We start from the raw sequence: 22,014 nt of genomic DNA, 5'->3' as shown, positions 1-22,014 counted from the left end.
CTTTTCATGCATGCATCATGTTGTTGCTTTTATTGTAGGCTCAGTTTCTCTTTCTCAGTCATGTATATAGTTATGTTGGACCTCAGGCACGCTCAACCTAAACTTTCATGAGCTTTTTGTCTGTGGTTCTTTCTCCAAATTTAGGGTATGGGAAAAAATAAAGGAAATTTTCAGTATGGGTAAGTAATGTGCCACAGCAGATTGGCGACAGACGCTTCCCTGATTATTCATTGGTGATAGCGTTCAGAGAATCTTATCTTTGCTGGGAATGTAAGATTGACGAAATATCTGCTTGCCCACGAACGGAATCAATCGATTTGCTAAATACAGATCCGTTCGTTTGCACGTTAGTCTTGAACGTTTTGTGCAATCAATTTAGTTCTGCAATGAATTTAGTTAATAGCATGGAGCATGGCTTTTCAGGAAGTGACGGCAGTTTCTTTTGTCTTTAAGACTACCGAAAATGAACTTATTTGGTGGATACCGGTGAGCGAAGAAACACTGAAGACCACTGAAAACCTTGTTCGGCAATTTCGGCGTTCCGGCACTTGCTGATTAAAGTGTCTTTCAAAGAAATCCTAGGGATTAGGAAAGCTATAGAAAGCCTGCAAATTTTAGACATTGTTTTGTTCCACTATTAGGATAAAGACCCAAGAAAAAGCGTTATTTCCTATATACAAAAGCGCACGGACGTAACTCGTTCACAATCTAACCCTTAGTACTACAGATGCGAGTAGAAATATTCTTCGCAAGCGATCACTTCATTGAGTTTGTTAGATAATATTGAAACCGCATGGCGACAGTGTCTGAGAATAACTCCACCGAGCAGAAATTTCGAAACTCTGGCCTGTAATGGAACGCAATATTCGGTTCCCAAATTTAACACCGCTAGCCAAGTAGTTTTTCCGGTGTCTGAGTCTTCCTCTGCCCATTACTCCAAGTTTTTTTTTTCATAACAACAAATAAAAGCTACCGCATCTAGACCCGTGTCGTTGTTGCTGCTGCGCTAGGTGGGTAGGCGGTCATTCAGCATTCAGTTATTTAGCATTTAGCAAACTTCAGCGATTATTTCGCGAATTCTCTAAAACATGCCAATTCACTGTTTAAATACTCACTTTACGGAGCATGGAACGCCCAAATTGAGGCAGACGAGTAGTGAAGTAAGTTCTACTTGCAGAAATTATAAGATTAGGACTACGTTCGAGATATCTTACCTCGATATGTGGGGTGAAACACAATGGCGTTCCTGTGAGCAATTTCTTAAATAAATGTTTTTAATCAGATTAGGATGATATTTAGTAAATTTCTCGACAAATATCTCGAAACGTTTGGGAACTATGGAACTTCTCCTAGCCGCACATCTCTTCGCTACCACTTGGCCTTTCTTTCGGAAAACGTGTGTCGGACGTAAGTAAAACCACATTTGGCACATTTTTGCTAATCAGCGAAATTTTCGTTAAATAGTTTTTGTGTGCTAGTAACGTCCGCTTTGCTGCGAATATTTCCGATGCCTAGATAAACTTTTCTTATTTGTTGTTCTTTGTACAAGAAGAGACACCTGGTATAAGCGCGTGAGGAATTCGCGAGGTAGGTCGTCAGAACGGTGAAGGAGACGTAGCTTTTGTAGGAAAGCGTCGGACACAGTACCAAAACAACGACGACGGTAACAATAACAAGAAACAAACCAGAACTTTTATACCATATTTAGCGGTTCTTGGTTGGACGCAAGTTCTGCCTTGAGATTTTGGAACTCTTAGGAATCTAAACATACATGCCTTGTGCAGGTTCTCGGTTTAGATTAAAAACTTTCTGTTGATGAACTTAATCAGCTTTTTTGTCCGAGATCGTCAGTGTTAAGCAAGAATTTTAATTCTATTCTAACAATAGCACAGATAAGCTTGTTTCCTTTATTTGCACAGTTTCCCAAGCAACTGAGTGTTTTCGTCGCTTCCTTTATCTAAAGTTTGTGGTCGCAAAAGTAAAGCGCTTGCTTTTTTTGTTGTTTTTTACCTGAGCCTGATGGATGGTGAAAAGTGATCATAAAAATAGATACGTGCCATGGGACTTGAGGTGGGAAGACTTCTCTTGTGCACCTGAGGAGGACAGATACGCGACAACAGCTTTCGGTGAAACGCGCAGTCGTTATTCGGTGGTTCAGTCATTCAAGGGTCCTTTTGTCAATTGTAAATTGAAGACGCGTTGTTTTGGAATATGGGCCTAAGCTGACTGCACAGACGCAGCCGAGGAATCAGAAGCCAAATTCTCATAGACGCTTGTTTTCAAGTGCTCTTTGCGACTGGCAGGCAATCCTTGGTATGTGAACGTGTAGCAGCAGGGTTGGCAGGAATCTTCTCTTTCAAGCTAATTCTAGCAGAAGAACCTTTTCTGAATACCGATCAAGAATCGCTAGTGGCGTATAAGAAAACATGAGTGAAACCTGCTTACTTCAAGTTAAAGGCTACTGCAAACACTGTTACGAGATTGGCTTACTGCTGATGAAAATGTGCACACGAACTGTTGAAATTTCTTCGCTGGTAAAGAAACAATAACTGGTTCGTTTAAAAACGGCTAAGTCGGCTCACAGAACTTGAACATTCTTATTTTAGCCCAGCATTTGTTGCCTAGCGTAAATATCGCACTTCTTTTAAATAAGGCAGAACGCGTACCCATTACCAAACCGGCTAACTTACGGGATTGAGATATGACATCCGGGTTGCTGTTTATTGTACAGTTAAACAGTGTTATGGCGTAGGCGCCATGGAAGTGACGAACCTACGTCGATAAGCTCAGTTCAGCTTGAGTAACAGAATGTGCAACATGACAGTGGCGTACCCCCAGGACTTTATCGAAAAGTTGTGTATCAGAACGTGCTTTAGATCGCACCCTTTGACGAACGCAGAATAATTAAGACCAATGATAAGCTAGGGCGTGGACAAGTTCTCTTGTGAAAGCACTGAAACCTTCTGATACGCACATTAAGTACTACTTGCCTCCACATTTCGCCAACGCTTTTACACATACTGACCTCCGACTTATGGGAAAACGTTTATGAGCGATCCAGTTTCAACTATTCCGATAGCATCTGTTGTGAAATGCAGTGATGAAGACAAGCCGTAGTTGTAGTAAGATATTTACTGCCGCGGGGTGATTGTCAGTGCAGAAATTTGCGTAGCGACAAAGACACATGCTGTATGAGAAGGAAATTGCTAAACAATATAGGCGGGAACATCTGCGACAAAAAGAAAGAAAGCATAGAATTGTGAGCCTTCGGGGTGCAAAGGAATCTCCATGAAAGGTTTTATGTCTTTGGCAAAGAAGAACCGCTCCGAAAAGCAGTTTGGGGCGAAGCAATAGGCTCACAAGTAGAATTAAATAAAAACAAACAGAACACAAATACGGATAGGTTTCCATGCAGTGTTATCCAAGTTAAGCGGAGTGTTGAATCACTTTGAGCCCCCTGTAACAGCGAGGAGATATTGAGTAAGAAAGTTCAAGGAAGCTTGCTCCAAAAACTAGGCGCCGGACTACACACGAGGATAGAAAATAAAACTGTAGATGGCAGGCAATATAACAGTGTAGATACAACATCCTCCCTAGGCAAACTTGTCTCCTGCTTTCCAGAGCCTGCTTTCCCCATTGGTCCCTTGGGCACCCTAAGCCGACTAGGTAAACACTCAAACCGTGAACGTGGTCTCAAATCGCTTTCTCGAATGAGTAAACCAAAGTTGAATGTTTTTATGTGAAGCAGGTGGATTGGAAAATTTTACGCTTTTGTCCTAGCTGTATTAGTATTGCAAGCGTGATGTTCCGTTTTACGACCAAAGATTTTTCTCGTGAAGAAAAATGCGTCGAGAAAGAGAACTGGGCGTCAGGATCACATCACCTTTTTTTTATTTTTCTGCACGTTCACACTAGTGTGTGCTACTATGGCGTTTATCCACACGGGTCGTGGGCTGCCGTATACAGTTGACAAGAAATACCTTTGGGCTGATACCGAGTAAGCATAAATAAGAATTACTTAACTACCAACTTCAAAATCTGGTATATCGTTTCGCAACTTCGTAATTTTTGCAGAACTATAACATGTATAGACACACGCTTAGCAGTAGGGGCATTGTGCAGACGTGTCGCAGTCTGCTAAAATAATAGACGGATCACGCGCGGATTTCTGGCCATCCGGATGCTGGCACCATCGTACAGTTGAATATAATCGCTGCACGACCATTCGCCAACTTGGATCCTACGTCTCTGCCCGTCTCTACAAAATACTGCTTCACCGGAGAATGACCTGCACACACTCAGCAGCAGTGGCACGGTACTGTATTTCGCAGTCTGCTAAAATAATAAACCCATCGCCCACGTTGGTTTCCTGGATTTTCCGCACACTTTCTTAAATTTTGAAACTCGAATGTGAATTTGAATAACAATGTTGCTGAGTTATTCCAGAGTGTACTTCTTTTAATAGTAACTCATAAGCCAATCCGCTTTTGCAAATGGCTGGCACCTGCATTGCTTGTGATCACAGCCTTCTTCATGTAGGGGTGCACATCGCTTTCTGAAAGTGGAATTTTATTCATTACTTGGGCACCTGGGCAGCAGTAAATGAATCTACGTACAAAAAGAAGTCGGATGCCGCCAAACAAACTTGTAAGTGCCCTACTTCCAGAAACCACCAAGGTTTGATGCAATTCTGATGCCTCAAAAGAATTTGACAAAACAGAGCTCAATGTGGTGGATGAAACTGCAGACATTAATTTCCAACCTGACAGCATCAAATGTGCTGTATATTGCATTGAACATTGATGTAGGTGTTGTCGCAAAAATACGATGACGTTATTGTTCAATTGAAAAGATGAACGAGACATCCATACGTCCGATTTCAACAAGCGTGAGGGAAGGCTCGAAAGACAAGCTAAGAAGCAAGAAGTGGACCTAGAAGCAGAGGCACAGTTCCAGCGAATCACTGCAGAGTGTGAACCTATCGAAAGTTATATCGAATGTAAGCACGACCGAAAAATTTGGAGGAAGCTTCGCCTTTAAGAATGGTATGCGATAACATTGAAAGGTCCCTCACTGCTTGTTACGCTGCCCCCCAACTGTAGCTTATGTACCCTAAAGTTTTCGTGCAAACGCTGGCGGTGGTTGCTATGCATGAAGGCGAGCTTTCTGGTTCTTTTATTTTGCTCCCCCGCACCGCCACGGATGGGTGCTCCATCCGGATGGTGTTGCAAGGAAACGAGCACGACGAGCCGCTCCCACTAAGACAGATGTCAAACGGCAGCTGAAAGGGGGGTTTGTGTGAGTTTCTGTGTAAGGGATATATCTTCTCTCGTATATTCAAATTACATTCTGACGTTAGCTTGTCTGTAAGTTGTGTGCAAGCCGTACTTTACAGATTTTCCGACGCATATTACTTTGAGAAATTTAATTATTTCAGTAACACCTATGCGCCACGCGAAAGGAGTGCATGGCTCGGGATCATCTTTCTCATGCGGACAACGGCCACAACACTGTCTGCCGACACCGGATACACTGTGACAACTATCCCTTCATGCTATCGCTTTAAAAGTTCATCTCGCAATAAGGGAAAATGGCAGTAATGCTTACTGCGAGAAATGTGGAGTAGGTCGAAAGCTGTGCCCGGCGTGATACTTCACTTTGAAGCTATGGCCATGAACACGCTGGAGAATTTCATCTACCCGTGCTTCCCTTCTTTCACGTCGGCGCAACGGTCCCCCGACACTGTTTTATTGCTCTCCCTTTCTGAGCATAGCTATGCCCTTCTTTCTCGTCGGCGCAACGGTCTCCCGACACAGTTTTATTGCTCTCCCTTTCTGAGCATAGCCATGTTAGTACAGTGTACTGTGAAGCACCCTCTACTCCCAGGCTGATCCTGATGCCCGGTGATCGGGTGTCTGTTGTCTGAAACCGATAAGACGTAGATGAGACGATGTAGCTGGCTTAAATGTTAGCACAGCGAAGTGTGGTGTAAATTTCAGTGCATCAAAGATCGAAGCCATCGGCTCAGAGAACAGAGCCCTGAGGGGAGGGGGTGCATTTTGCGCACGTACACACTCACAACCGCGCTGCAGGTTCAGCCAGCGGGAACATAGCCTTGGATATTTGTTCCTATTCGATAAGAGCCACCTCTGGAGAGTGGATTAGGGCGCCACTTATAGCCTAAACAAAGCGATATCGCAGATTTTTGTAGCCCAAATATAGTTACATAGCCAACTCGCCCAAATTGATGCTCAAAATCTTTTTTGTAGCCCAATTTCGCCATATATAGGCAAACGTGGCAACACTGAGCACAACTCCCTAGAACAGAGCGAGCGCGGGTTTTTTTCGCCGCAAATGGCTCGGGGAAGCACCGCTGTGGCAACGGTTCGGCTGGCTAACCGAACCAATGCCTTCAAACGTTTATTCTCTCTCTCTGTATGGGGGGAGAGGGTGCATAGTTCATCGTCTATGACTGTGCTGCGCTGACCTGTTGGCCTTCGCCGACAGAGTTTTGGGCAATAATAATATTTGGGGTTTTACGTGCCAAAACCACGTTCTGATTATGAGGCACGCCGTAGTGGAGGACTCCGGAAATTTCGACCACCTGGGGTTCTTTAACGTGCACCTAAATATAAGTACACGGGTGTTTTCGCATTTTCGCCCCCATCGAAATGCGGCCGCCGTGGCCGGGATTCGATCCCGCGACCTCATGCTCAGCAGCCCAACACCATAGCCACTGAGCAACCACGGCGGGTTTTTGGGCAAAGGCGTCCGTGTGTCTAGACAGGGGGGAGGAGGGGACAGCACTGCAAAAGGATTGGGGGAGAGGGGAGGAATAGGAGGTGAGACGGCACGCAAGCTGCTATGCGAAAGCTTGCAGTGAACACAAGCATCGTGTCAGCGTCAATACGCATCACAACTTAGAGAAGCGCTTTTTCGAAAATGCGTCCGGGTCGCCGACGGCGACCGAAGCAAAAACAAAGTGAAGGGCGGGGAGACAGCAGGCGGCCGGGGCGAAGGCGTCGCCAAAGTACAAAAAAAAAATCACACGGTGTAAGGAGGGGGGGGGGGGGCGTATGCCGCCGCCGCGGTTCCTTACGACGAATACCAACGGCTTAGAATCACGGTTACGTGAAGGGTCGAGACAAACTTCGGAGCAACTCAGTCTAGAAGGACAGAATTTTAGTAGGCACGCTGCTTATAAACGTACCGTGTTTGTTATCACGCAAGCCATCTTCAAAATACTGCTTTATTGTTAAATTCGAGGCTCTGACTAACTAATGCTCGAACGTGTGCTGGTTGTTACTCGGCATATTTGGCAAAGAACAGGGCACTGGGAAAAACCGCCCTATTTTCGGAAAAAGACGTAATTCCATTCCGGACTAATGGCGCTTAATTTCATTCCCAGTCCATCCCGGGGTCGCGAAAATGTGGAATGATTCTGCAGTCATTCCAATTTAGGAGTGGTAGCTCCGCAACACTGGTTATTACCCACGGATTTCTTGACGTGCGGTTCAAAGCCAATCTCAACTGATCACTTCCCATCAATGAAGTTCGATCTGCTATCTCAGGTTCCACTGGAACCACTCCTCGATTAAGAAGCTTACTGGCCGCTTGGCAAAAAAAGCATTGATTTAATGCCCATAAATGTTGATGTGCCTCATCGGTAATGCGACATTGGGGTGTTGCCGTAAAATAAAGATTATTGGCTGTCACGTACAATGCAAGCTTATACAACGGATACATAGTTGTCGAGGTCATTGACGAAAAGGCAAGCTAGTGCCTGACAAAGCGTCAAAAACCCTTCCCACCAGGTGACACAACCATCAGCGGGGCAAATATTAAAAATTCGCGTTTGAATTGCTCCCTTCTAGTATTGGGAACTACAACCAAAACCAACTTTTCTAGCCTGTTCTTATTACAGATAAACATTTTACGTGTAATTGAAAGCACATCGTACCTTAATCACACCGCGCCACTCTTCAGTAAACCCCAATTATTAGGTATTAACAGTTTCCTTAAAAGATAGTTAGCCCTTGCTTTTTATAGAAAATTGAAGACTGAACCGGTTTTATTTTTATATGGGCATCTCCATAGGAAACAGCGCCATGACTGCCGGCACAAAATTATAATAAGAAAAAATACCCGCTAATTAACGCACCCGAAAATTAACCTATGAAATACCGGATTTTATAAACCGTAGTCCGTGCGTTATACCTATGACGGTGGAAAGCTCGTCTACGCACAAAGTAAAAGATAATATCACCACGTATCTTTTGTCCTCTCTCTTTTATGAACACAATAACATGAGTGGTTTCCTTGAAATATAAAATATTGATTGTTTTCATTTTTCATTATTTCTTTTTTACAGTGACTTATAATGTGCATGTTTTTTCTATTACTTTTATGGGCTGCTTTGTGTGCTTCTTTATAAATATCTTTTGTATCAGTACATCACTGTAACGCGTGTTTAAAGGGTTGTTTTCTGTGTTTGCTCGTTTTGTATTTTTTATCAGTCAACATTTCATTTCCTTAATTTTTAATATTTGCCCCGCTGAGGGTTGTGTCACCTGGTGGGAAGGGTTTTTGACGCTATGTCGGGCACTAGCTTGCCTTTTCGTCAATTACCTCGACAACTATATATCTGTTGTCTAAGCTTGTATTCTACCTGACATCCAATAACCTCTATTTTGTGGCAAGAACCCAATGTCGCATCAGGGATGAGGCACATCAGCATTTATGGGCATGAAATCAGTGAAAAAAGTTTTGAGATATTAGCATACGTCATGCCATTCAAGAGGCCTCAAAGCAATTCACTTTCACTGTGTCAAGACCGCTTCGGTTTACATTCGGTATATTTACTTAACGACGTCGGCATCTCGCGCGCGTTCTCTCCAAGAGAGAGAGAGAGAGAAAGGCAAAGGAAAGACAGGGAGGTTAACCAGAGATTATCTCCGGTTGGCTACCCTGTTCTGGGGGAAGGGAAAGGGGATGCAATAGGTGAGAAAGAAAGAAGGATAAAAAAAGGAAAAAAAACCTAAGCACACACACGCACGTACACACGAACTATTTCTGTGGGCACTGTCACGCAACCCGCAAAGGCATTCCTAGTCTTACGCAGTGTCACCGTAGTCCTGCGCCACACAGTGTACTGTCACAATTTGTCAGAAAGTCCCGTGTCTTTCAAGTATCGCAGCAACGCCTTCATAGCGGATCGCGCTGATGTTCGCGTAGGCCAGGTTCCAAGGATCTTGTCTTCTGTCATTGGGCGCTTGTCCAGTTTGTCTAAGGTGGCTGAGAGGACAGTTCTTTGTAGGTTAAAACGAGAGCACTGACAAAGAAGATGCTCGATCGTTTCGTTGCACCCGCAGAAGTCACACAGTGGGCTGTTGGCCATTCCGATAAGGAAAGAGTAGGCATTTGAAAATGCTACTCCAAGCCACAGACGGATAAGAAGGGTGCAGTCACGTCGTGGAAGCTCGGACGGAATATGGAGCCGTAAATGAGGGTCCAGAGTATGGAGGCGTGCACTTGTGAAATCGGATGAATTCCACTGGGCTAATGTCAGGTCACGCGCAAGTGCGGCAAGTTTTTTCGCTGCGTCGGCTCTCGAAAGAGGAATGGCAACGCAGTTGACGCCGTCATGGGCAGATCGGGCAGCTGCGTCTGCTCGATCATTGCCATGTATGCCACAGTGACTAGGCAACCACTGATATATTATATCGTGTCCTTCGTCAACTAGTCGATGGTGGACTTCTCTGATCTCTGCGGCGAGCTGCTCATGTGATCCATGGCGCAGTGCTGAGAGTACACTCTGTAGGGCTGCCTTGGAATCACAGAAGATTGACCATGCCTGGGATGGTTCCTCCTTAATAAAATGAAGAGCCGCACGCAGGGCTACGAGTTCAGCAGCTGTCGTTGATGATACATGTGACGTCTTTAGCTGTATCTTGACGGATCTTCTTGGTATTAGCACAGCGGCAGCTGCGCTTGCAGATGTAACTGAACCGTCGATGTAAACGTGTACGCGGCCACTGTGCACCTCATGTAAATGTTCTAGCGTGGCCTGCTTAAGGGCAAACGAGGACATGTTGGCTTTCTTCATGATTCCTGGGATGGTGAGGCGTATGTCAGGTCTGTGCAGGCACCATAAAGGTAAGGATGGTCTTGCTGCAGGCATGTAGTTCGATGGCAATGAGGGGCGATTGGCATCAATTAAACGACTGAAAGTTGTGTGTGGCCTTTCTGTGGGTAGAGCGGCAAGATGGTGAGAAGGTAATCGGGCAACGTGCCGAATATGCGCCCTGAGAGCGTCGGTTGCCAAGTACGTTGATATTGGGTGATCTCGAGCTATGACGATCGTTGCCGCTGTAGACGCACACCTCGGAAGACCGAGACACGTCCTTAGGGCCTGAGCTTGTAGTCCCTGGAGTACACGCAGGTTTGTTTTGCAGGTGTTGCCAATCACAGGGAGGCTGTATCTTGCGAAGCCGAGGAACAAGGCGTTATACAGCTGCAGCATTGACCGCACCGAAGTGCCCCATGACTTTCCGCCGAGAAATTTGAGGAGATGTATTATTGTCAATAATCTCTTCTTCAGGTATGAAACATGCGGGCTCCATGATAGGTCTCGGTCAATAATTACCCCTAAAAAGCGGTGTTTTCGTGCATTTGCTACTGCTTGCCCATTGACCTTTACACTGTAACGCTTCATTTCCTTCCGAGTGAATGTAACAAGGCAGCATTTCTCTGAAGACAGCTCTAAGTTCTGTTTTCGCAAGTACAGAGATGTTATCGTAGCTGCCTTTTGCAGCCGTGCTCGTACCTGCAGCCGTGTTACGGCAGACGCCCAAATGCAGATATCGTCGGCATATATTGATACCTGAACTGTGTTGGGCAAGGATCGGACTAGGCCAACGAGCACTAGGTTGAAAAGCGTCGGGCTTAACACTCCGCCTTGTGGTACTCCACGGCGCGTTTGGTGTTGAGTCGTGGCGCCATCCTCGGTCATCACGAAGAAATGCCTGTCGGTCAGATAACTGCACAGCCACTGAAAAGTGCGGCCACCGATTCCGGCTTCAGTAAGAGCATTTATAATGGCATAATGTGATATATTATCATAGGCGCCTTTTATGTCTAGGAATAATGCAGCAGTGAGTCGTTTCCAGCGTTTTTGATGCTGAACGAATGTAACCAAATCGATGACATTATCTATGGATGAGCGCCCACGCCGGAAGCCAGCCATAGCATGTGGGTACACGTTGTAACTTTCCAGGTACCATTCCAGGCGAGTCAAAATCATTCGTTCCATTATTTTCCCTATGCAGCTGGCCAGAGCGATGGGGCGGTACGATGACAAGTTTAACGGTGATTTGCCAGGTTTGAGAAGTGGAACCAAGCGGCTGCATTTCCAGTCACGTGGAACCAAACCGTTGCGCCAAGACTCGTTGTAATGGTTTAGTAGCATGAGTCATGCTGTCTGCCCAAGATTGGCGAGCGCCGCATAGGTAACCCCGTCCGGGCCAGGTGACGAAGAGCGCCTGCAAGTCGCCAGTGCCGCTTCAAGCTCCTCCAGCGAAAAAATTACATCCATGCGGGAATCCCGTGGCACAGGAGTAGCACATGGAGTAATTGCGCGTTGGAACTGCAAGCTGGAAAGTCTTGAGCAAAATTCTTCAGCAATGTCAATTTCGCTGCGACCTTGGTGCAAAGCGAGGGCTTTGAAAGGGACACGCTGTTGTGGTGATACGCGAAGCCCACGCACGGTTCTCCATATTTGCTGACGTGGATCCAAGGACTCACAGAAACGTTTCCATCTTTGAGATTGTAGTGCATCGATGCGACGTTGAATCTTCTTTTGCATCCGCCTTGCCTCTCGGAGATCATGGATGGATTTAGTTCTCCTGTATCTTCGTTCAGCCCGCCGGCGAATTGCTCGTAGTCGCTGCAGTTCTGCTTCAAATTCTGCATATTTCGGGAAAGGCTGGAAACTACGCGTAGCCTCTTGCATGGCTTTTTGAATTTCGTGTTCCGAACTTGAAGGGTTCCCTTGCTGACATACTCCCTCCATGTGCGACCGAAACGCCGACCAGTCAATTCGCCGGAGCGTCATGGAGGAGTATTTCGATAGTCCCTTGATCTTCAGGTACGTCGGAATATGGTCACTTCCATGTGTTTCAATGTCTGTAAACCATTGCACGTTTCTTTCAAGAAGCCGAGAAACCAGGGTCAAGTCTAGGCAGCTGCTGTAGGTAGGCCCGCGTAAATATGTCGGACTACCATCGTTGAGGCAGTAAAGGTCGTGCTGTGTGGCAAAGGATGCTATTCGCCTTCCCCTGGAGTCCATCTTCAGGCTCCCCCAGAGCGGATGGTGAGCATTAAAATCTCCTGTGAGAATCGTAGGGCCGGGTGTCGCTGATAGCACGTCGTGTAGTCGTTTAGAGTCGAAGCCACTTGAAGGAGCAATGTACACAGCAACGAGTGTGAACGTAAGCTTATTCGATTTCACGATTAAACAAACGTACTGGTTGTCGTCGTGAGGCGGAACTGGGTGCAACACGTAAGTCAGATCACTTCTAATATATACAATTACCTTGCTTACATCACCACAGGTAGAGGACATGAATGCCTCATAGCCAGAAATACGTATAGCATTCTGCACGTTCGGTTCGCAAATTACAAGGATGGGAAAACGGTTTTCGAAGACAAAATGTCTAAAATCTGAAATTCTTGATTTGAGACCACGGGCATTCCACTGCAGTAAAGATGCTTTCTTGACTTCCTTGTGGAAGGGCAGCGAGGGGCGGGCCATGGTGTTATGCGATGCTTTCAAGTACTGGAGTCAGCGCGTCCAATACTTGCAGTGCGCTACGAGCAGCTGGAGTGTCCATGTTCGTCAGTAGCAGACGCATGACATTCTTGAGCGATTTGAGCATGGCAATCACTTGTGAGTCCTTGTCTTGCATTTGGTCAACTGTAGTGACATTTGACTGTAAATGGCGAGTCATTTGCTGTGGCTCTGGCGCGTGGCATGTTCTCGGCAGTGCCGGCCACGCATCACTTGATGAAGCATGGCCACTTCTTTCGTTGACATTCGTGCTCTTACTCGAGACAGATGGAACAGCAGGTGGCGTTGCCGGACGAGACATTTCCCTTGTACCGGAAGAGGGTTTCATGGACTTTCGTTTCCGGGAGCGATGTCGCCTTATCGCTTCAGAAGCATCTCTGTGTGACTATCCGTCTCTGGCCATTTTTCTCAAGATTTTCTGCTCTTTCTTTAGGCGTGGACAGTCTTTTGAGGACGCAGCGTGCGATCCTTGACAATTTGGGCACTTGAGCTCTGTTGCACGGCAAGTGTCGGTGTCGTGGTGTTCGGAACATCGTGGGCATATCGTTGTATTTCGGCAGACAGCACTCACATGTCCAATTCTTTGACACCTTCTGCACTGAAGTGGTTTTGGTACGAAAGTAATAGTAACAATAGTAACAAATAGTAACAACGGTAAGGCTAGCGTTGTTGGAACAAGCTGTTGATCGAAAAATTTTATGAATGGCGCTTGAAAGAGCACTTGAATGCTTGAAAGAGCACTTTGCCTTCTTCACACAGGGAGATAGTGTGCAGCATGCTCCAACCGAAAAGAAGATGTCGAGTAAAACTTGAAGCAGTGCGAAGAAAACGAAGGCGACAATCAAACCCTCACACAACAAGACGAGCGTTGTCAAGATGTCGAGATCAATAAAAATGAAGTGAAAGTTACTGAGCAACATTCAACCTAAAAGCTAAATTTAGCTTTGGAATGTTTCTTGGCGCTAATATAAATCTGCATGCAGTATTCATGTGAAGTCAGTGTAGGTCGTGGCAAGTAAAAGCACAAGCAGCAAGGAAAACCATTGTTTACTGGTGACAACGGAGACGCAAAAAGTTATGGTGCAGCGGAAATCACTTTGATATAACCACCTAGACTATAGCCTACACCACGCCCAAGCAGGGTAGTCTTGTTTCGAGAACGCTGTGAACGACATATGCTGGCAGATCCTACAACCGGCGACAAAATATTACGGATCATTGTATCTCCGAAAACGTTCGATTCGCCAGCAGCCTGCAGCAGACGCCAGTAAAAGTTTATACGACAATGTTGTTAACATATTCTAGTCAAAGCCCGAAATGAAAACGCCAGACTGCATTGTTACGTTGTGGAGATATTAAGCGTTTTCTCAGATCTCGTGCCCCACAGTATATTGCCGCCGGGTGTACGAGCGTGTATATTAAACCAGAGGGATAGTCTATATTGAAGTGTAGATATGTGAGTGCAAAACGGGCACCCAAAGGCCAAATAGGAAAACGCGAAAAGGTAAGCGTTCATTTATAAGGGTGCGCAAGACTTATTCATTAGATGGGGCTGGTGCAAAATGTGTTGTCACGCGCCCTCCTTCCCTCCGTTTTCGCTTTAGATCTTCTCAGAAATAGAAAACAACCTCCTTTGAAGGCAGTACTGCATTACAATTTGGGATGCTAGCAAACATCGATGATGTCAACAATGTTTCTAACGCTTACACATCATGTCTTCATCTATTTAAAGCAGAATTCTGACCTCTCTTGAACAATACCGAACAACTGGAGCACATATCAGAAGTACGTTCGCAACGCCCTGCTGAGCAATATGCAAATGCAATCATCGAAGGCTCTCATGAGACCTGGAAGCTACGACTGTGCACTTGATTAAGAAAAGGTTACACTACCGGGGATTTTTCGGACATACACAAAAATGGAATTAGGGACATTTTGACGATGCGCTTCGTCCCATATGTCGACGTCGTGGTGCGCAGTTCATCCACTTTCTGCATGTCTCCATGGAGAACGTGGCATACACACAACGTTTACTGTGGGTAAGTGCAGCACTTACTATATTGGCACACATGAATCGACAGCACTGAGTGAACCCTTATCATCTTTGTTCAATTTGTTTAGCTTCAAAGAAAGTCCGACCTCAACGCTTGAAAGAGGTCTCCAGAGTTTTTTTTTGTTTAGATATCTTATAAAGCAAAAAGAACTAATTGCAGAACTTACTCCCTCACGAAGTAAGCAAGTATAAAAATGAATTTCGCGGGTTTACGTGCCTGAACCACCGCATGATAATAACGCACGCCCGTAGAAGGGAAAACCGCATTAATTTTCAAGGTGCGCGGGTTCGTTACCCTGCATGTAATGGAAGGTACACGAGCGTTATTGCTTTCTACCCGGTTGTTAACACGGCCGCCGTGGCGGTGACCCAACCCGCAGCCTTGATCCCATTCAGTAACGCAGTCCCATAGCCCCTCAGCTACCGCGGCGGGTTACTAAGCAAAGCCGTTTCTGTGACGCAACTCCTGCCAACGGGACGGGAGCCAAGGCTTCTTAAGCGGCTCAGGCTGTGTACGTTCCACATTTGCCTCGCACGTTTGCGAGCCACTTCGCAAATTAAACGCGACGGCCCTCTTTTCTCCATCCTGTGTGCATTGGCACTGCTCGAAGCAATTTTCATGGTTGTCATCCCGGCCTGTAGTCATTTATTTGCGCTTTATTGTCTTCATGGGGATCATTTGTCAAGGCTATAAATATGATTGAGCTTGTAGTTTATAGAGCGTCACACGCTCTGCTGGTCGACGTAAGCATCATTTGTGTTTGAATTACTTTCCTTGGCGTCAGCAGGGTACTCGTGGCGACAGTATTTCTTTTTTTCGGCAGCGCGCAGTGAAGTACGCGCATCGTCGAGTGTCGCACCTGCTTTCGCAACGAAGGCGTTCAAATGCGTGACAAGACTAGCGCATTGCAGTGAAAAAAGAAGATAAAAAAATTAGACGATTTTCGTCACGTGCAGGTAGCTGAACTGGCGACATATTTGCGGACCTCTTGCTCATGGTTAACCTACTGCACAGGGGGGGGAGTAGGGGGGAGTCCTTTTACAAACGAAAATTCATTAAGACAGGGTGAGTCACGCATAATTTAAATTCGTGTAAACAAATGTAATTGTAGCATTCACTGCTAAAAGAAGTCGCGTCATATTACGGTCTAAGAACCTGCAAACTCTAGATGCCAGGAAGTTCCCGTAATGACACATGATACTTTACACTTTTTATAACTGCTTTATAAATTAAACTTGGTACTACAAAACTCTAAGCTAATATCCTCGATTTCATCGTACTATACTATCCGCTAATAATTTGCATGTTTTGAGCAGCAATGCTCAGGCAAATTTCAGTGTCGTCCAGTGTCCGTCAGGGCTCGGTGCTGGGACCCCTCTTTTTTTTCATCTTTATAAACACACAGTTTACAACATCCCAGTTAAAATTGAACTATACGCAGTCGACTGTGTTTTATACTTCAAGATTAAAAGCACATCTGACCAGCTACTATTAAATCAAGCGTTTCAAAGGGTTGCATCATGGTGTGAAAGTTGGCAAATGTCCCTGAATCTTGAACAAACAGTAGCAATGACAATTACTCCCAAAAAACTACCCCTCACTTATCAATACGGCATCAATAACAATTTTCTTACCGAAGTTACAGAGTATAAATACTTATGTCTCCTCATAACAAGTGATCTGAGATGGAATAAGCACATCGATCAAGTCACAGCAAACACACAACACAAACTATTTTCCTTTGCAGGGCTCTGAAACTCTCCACTCCATCAGTCCTTCTTCTTGCGTATAAATCTTTCATTCTGCCTAGGTTAGAATACGGCGTTGTTATCTTGGATCTATTCACAAAAACAAATATTGAAAAGTTGGAAATGATTCGGAAAAGAGCAGTTCGCTTTATATGCAATCGTTTTGACCGTGCATCTGTAACAGACTTGTTAACCAGAGCTGATCTAAAACCTCTAGCCACGAGAAATCGTCGTTTACGTTTAAAATTTCTATATCAAATACTAACGACACATGTTAAGGTTGATGCATCTACAGTTATTCGATTTTCCTCAGGTTATAACATCAGACAAGGCATGATCAAACATTAACACCGTACCAAACAGATAAAAATTGTTTTAAATATTCATTTTTTCCCAAGAACGATCCGCGATTGTAATTTGTTAAGAAACGACCAAGTAATACAGCCCTCCCTGGCTGAGTTTCTCTCAACCTTGTGCATATAAATCTAGTTCTTTATATATATTTTGCTTTTGTACTTCGCTAACCTGCTTTGTAAACTTATTGCTTTATATGAAGTGAGGGCGTATATACCGTATGTATGTATGTATGTATGTATGTATGAGCGTATGTGTTTATGGATATGTCATATCGGTATATATCTGTGTATTGTGTGCATGGGTATATGGATTGCATTATATACATTTTTCTTTTTTTTCTCTCTCTTGCCAGCCAATATTATTGCATCAGATCATGTATCACTCATTTCCCACCCTACTAAATTTCGACCAGGCATTGTAGTAATAAATAAATAAATAAATAAATAAATACTACTGAAGCCGTGGTTACCATGCAACATTACGAACGGCGCTACTCAAGAGGCTACTTTTGATGGACTACTACATATAGATAGATATATGTTGTCATAGTGGCGATTGTTCGCAAAGAAATGCTTCGCATTTAACACGCTCAAGTCTATATAAGGCAATACATAGCCATTGTCCATGTTAGCCCACTATTTGCTCTGTTCAAATAATTTAATAATTCTTGAAACACACCTATTCGGGTAATACATGAGGGTAGGGCTTCTGTCCGATAAAGAAAAATTTCTCCTATAGTATCCTCGAAATGGCACACAACTTGATCGGCGATCTCATTCCAGTTCATGAGCGCCTGAACGAAGAAAAACTTCAGGTACAAAGTACGTGCCTGAGGCAGATATACATGGTCTTCTTATGATGTATGCGCAATGGCGAAGTGGCTATGTAAAAGCAAAATTGCAGAGTTAAGAAAGGAGGAATTTGAAATGCACGAAAAGAAGGAACTTGGAAATCTTGTGCCTTATTTCTCAGTCGTGAAAGTCAGTATGCAAGGACGTGCTACTGTAGTAGAAATAGCCATGATCAATACATATAGCTGCAGGGCTTTGAATAGATTCGAGGGAGCCGGACGGCTCAGGAATATCTTATTTTCGGTCGCACTTTTGTCGGATATGCTAGTAGTGTTACATAAAGTGGTGTGAATTTCATGGGACGACCTAAGTAATCGAGGATGCAGTTCCTTGCTTATTTTAGTGCAAAAGCACTACTAGCCTTCCAACCGCAATTTCGCCTCTTTCTGGATGTAGTATCTTTTACAAGTACCCACGCAAATTGAAAAAAAAAATTCTACAGTCACTTCAGGCGAAAGCCCTCGTGCCCAGCAGACATTCATTAAGTTACTTCACATTCTCATTCGAATGTGTTCTTACTTATTTGCTCCCACTGAAGGTCAGGGGCTCCAGTGCTTTAATTGACTGTACCTTAATGAACTTTGCCCTAACTCCAAAGGCTGTGGGCTCGAAGCCCTTAACTCTACAGTAAGTTCGCCTTAACACCAAACATCGTGGTTTCTACTTCCACTTAAGGTCGAGGGTACGAGTGCCTGAATGCACGCTATCTTAATTTTCCTTTATCTTGCCATGATGAGCGGCGTGGGATTCGGCTGTGGAAGAAGACGACGAACGTGACAGCAGTGGCCCGATCATGCATCGGCGCGAGGCAAGCTCGCACAACCTTCTGTACCGCACGCCTAGTATTTTTTTTTTATTGCGATGAAGGCTTGCCCTTAAGGCATAATTCTTGGAGCCTAGTATCCCGCACCATCGTGGGTATGAGCCCCTTGAGGCTTCCGCCTTAATAATGCGCGACCGACGGTGTAATTGCACATCGGCTGCCAAGCACAGCAGTCCCGTGCTCTAACCGTTAGGCCATCATGCCGTGCATATTTCTCTCGTTCCAAAGCCAACCAGCGCTTTGAGGCGTGTACACCCTATGACACTTCGTCTTCTTTCTTTTTGATAGCTCGCGTGCAACGTCAGGATAATCAGCAGTGTTCCCTGCAATACTTTCAAGCGTGCCGTGCCGCTTAGTCACTCTTCCCTTACCCTTCACCTTAAGTGCATGTAGGGCTGCAGGTGAATGTGTGAAATAAAAAAGATATCAAGATAAACAAAAAAAACAAGATATCTAATCCATGCCGGTTGGCGCGCGGCTACGAGTGATGCTTTTGCCGAAGTAGCGCAGCCTTATCAGCGCCTCGTTTGCCGCCAGTCATGGAAACAATGCGCGAAGCCCAAAAAAAGATAATCCTGCTGGGATAACCGCAGCTGATTTGCCAATGCTACTTCCCAGTGCTGCTGGAACGCGTCCTGAACAGCGGCGCCTAATCTAACGTCGGTTCTCCAGTGCAAGCCGCGGGTGGCAGCTCTGGCCGTGCTTTCGCGCGTTTATATTAGCAGCTGTGAGGTGTACGCTGGTGACATGAGCCCGCTGCAATGCCGATACGAACTCGAGCAACGGCACACCATGCAAATAACCCCCGCACAGGCACATCGACTACATGCATCGGCTCTGTGAGTGGCTAGAAGAAGGGGCAAGCAAGCACCAGCCGGCAATTCGGCGACAAATTTTCAATTGCCAGGGGCTATAGAGCAAGCTTCGCCGTTCAGTTGTATGCCCAGAAAGAATGACGACGGCTGAACTTAACAAGAGCACTCGCTCGGGGTCTAGAATAATAACCTATAGCAAGAAAGTGTGCCGTATACAAAGGCAGGCGCACGGACAAGCAGTGGATCAGTGATACGTGGATGAACAGCTTTCTGACACGACAAAGAATCAAAGATAATTCAAACTTACCGTGAAATCCTTTGACAGGAACCGCAGAATTCCCAGCGCTGCACGGTTGGACCTTGCAGCAGCGCAAAACGCGGGAAATTATGAAACCCGGGACGAAGCCGCCCCTGCTCGTACATCGGAAACCACCACAGAGGCCAGGCCTGCGCGCCCCTGGCCGTGTTCTTCCGCGCGGTGGCGTTGTCGCACAAGTTCCCAACCTGTCAATGCGATGTTTCTGGCGGACGGATGGGTTTTTCCAGGGCTCCGTCGCGGGAACAGAAACATAAGTTTTTTTGGCATGCTTTTGGTTTGCAGATATTTTTTAGCCTTTAAATAATAATTGGCTAGCTTTATTTTTTCTGTTTTTATTTGGTGCGGGTGGATGTGTTTCGTGTATATTTGGGCTTGCAGGGTACTCGGAGCGTCCTTTCGCGCCACGTGTTTCGGCACGTGCAACAGTGTGGGGCGTTAAATCTTTATAGCCTTTAAATAGGCTTCATTTTATAGCCTTTTGTAGGCTTCATTGTTCCTAGTTTCTTGTGCCTTGATGCGACATGTGTGTTGATGTGTCCACGTGTAGCTCGCCGATCGGCACTTTTCTCGATCACAGTAAGCGAGTAAGCGTCCGATATAGACGCTTCAACTACGAAGCAAACTTTGTCCACTGCTCGTGCCTTCGACCTTGCCTGTTACTATCCTCGTTTGTTGCTTTACTCTTGATTTGGGCCATAGATTTGCAGACTAACCCTGCTCCCAAGATTGCTGACATTCTCTCCCTAGACAATGAATACCACGCTAAACCAATAGAAATGGTAAAGAAAATTTAAATAGACCTCACTGACATTGAAACTAGGGTAACAGCCATGGAGGGTGCATAGGGTGGTATGGCTCAAATATAAATCTCCTTCGAAGGCATGCATGAATCAGTAAAAGAAGTCAAGCCGAGTGTAGCCAGGGCAAATGAACAACTCGGTGTTGTTGCAGTTGACATTGATAATAGAATGCGAAGAAACAACCTGCTTGTAAAGAGCTTTCCTGAAACTGACAATGAAAGCTACGAAAAAACAGACAGCGTCGTCAGAGACTTCTTCTCGGCTCACCCTAGATGAACTGTCGGAGACATAGAACATGCCCGTAGGATTGGCCAACCCCGGTCTGGTTTCAATTGCCCCATTATCATTAAGTTTCTCAAACACAAATAAAAAGCAGAAGCACTGCGCAACGCTTCCAAACTAAAGAATCTGGCTTCGTCTAAATTGTGGCTGGGAGAAGACTTCTCGCCTAATATCCAGCTGGCACGTAAAAAGCTTCGAGACTTTGCCAAGGGAATTCGGAAGGAAAACGATCGCTTTACGATCCGTTTCAACACACTACACCTGCAAGATGGCACCTTTCGGTACGACTAACTGTCTAATTCTGTCGTTCTAGTGACTAGAACACGCCAAGCCCTTGCATAAATTACCAGCCGCAGCGGATCATTACCGACCAACTGCGCATAAAGTTTCATTACTCCTGGCAAACGTCCGAAGCTTACTTAACAAAGTTGATATCTCTTGAAACACTGATACATGTTTGTGATGGTGATATCATCATCGGTACAGAAATGTGGCTCACCGAGCTTATTGCTGATAGTGAACTATCCTTGCCTTAGTCATTTGTCGTTTTTCGCAGAGACCGAAAAGTGTGGCGGGGAGGTGGCGTAATGATTGCTGTTAAAAAGAGTTTTAGCCGTCTTCTATACCTGGTAAGACTCCGCTTGAAATTATTTGTATCGCTGCGCATCATTTTCACTTGCACTGTGTCCTCGGTTCGTGCTAGCGACCTCCCAATAGCCAGACCGATTTTGTAGATCTTTTCAACGATGCTATCGAACCGGTCACTAATAAGTTGTCGAATGCCACTCTTGTTTTGGCCGGTGATTTTCATTACCAAGCAATAGACTGGTTGAGCCGTTCTGTTCTAGGCAACGATAATCGCCAAGAGTACCTCCACTTTCTGCAAACTGTACACCTTCATAACCTTTCCCAATTAGTAAAAAACACTACACGAAGTGAAAATATTCTGCATCTGATAGTTACTAACCATCCTGAATACGGAAACAGTCTTGTTCTTGAAGAAATGAGTGACCATAGGGCCGTTCACTGCACTATGGAGGTACCACGACCAAAGAAAACAACGGAAACGAAAACAATACTTGACTATGCTGGTGTATATATTGCCAAAATGAACCCCA

The 22,014-nt window shown here is 45.2% G+C and overlaps 1 long non-coding RNA gene across 1 annotated transcript in view; it reads right to left on the bottom strand.

Moving 5' to 3' along the window:
- LOC135913403 (uncharacterized) overlaps positions 1–19,948 on the bottom strand; it is a 108,133-nt gene extending 88,185 nt beyond the window's left edge. Inside the window, exon 1 of the long non-coding RNA XR_010567996.1 lies at positions 19,803–19,948. This is a non-coding gene — a long non-coding RNA (uncharacterized lncRNA). The remainder of the gene's footprint in view (positions 1–19,802) is intronic.
- Between the last annotated feature and the right edge of the window lie 2,066 nt (positions 19,949–22,014).

Source organism: Dermacentor albipictus, chromosome 4, assembly GCF_038994185.2.
Source record: "Dermacentor albipictus isolate Rhodes 1998 colony chromosome 4, USDA_Dalb.pri_finalv2, whole genome shotgun sequence".
In the NCBI taxonomy this organism is placed as follows: Eukaryota; Metazoa; Arthropoda; class Arachnida; order Ixodida; family Ixodidae; genus Dermacentor; species Dermacentor albipictus.
The sequence above is the reverse complement of the archived record's forward strand: the minus strand, read 5'-3'. Positions and strand labels throughout refer to the sequence as shown.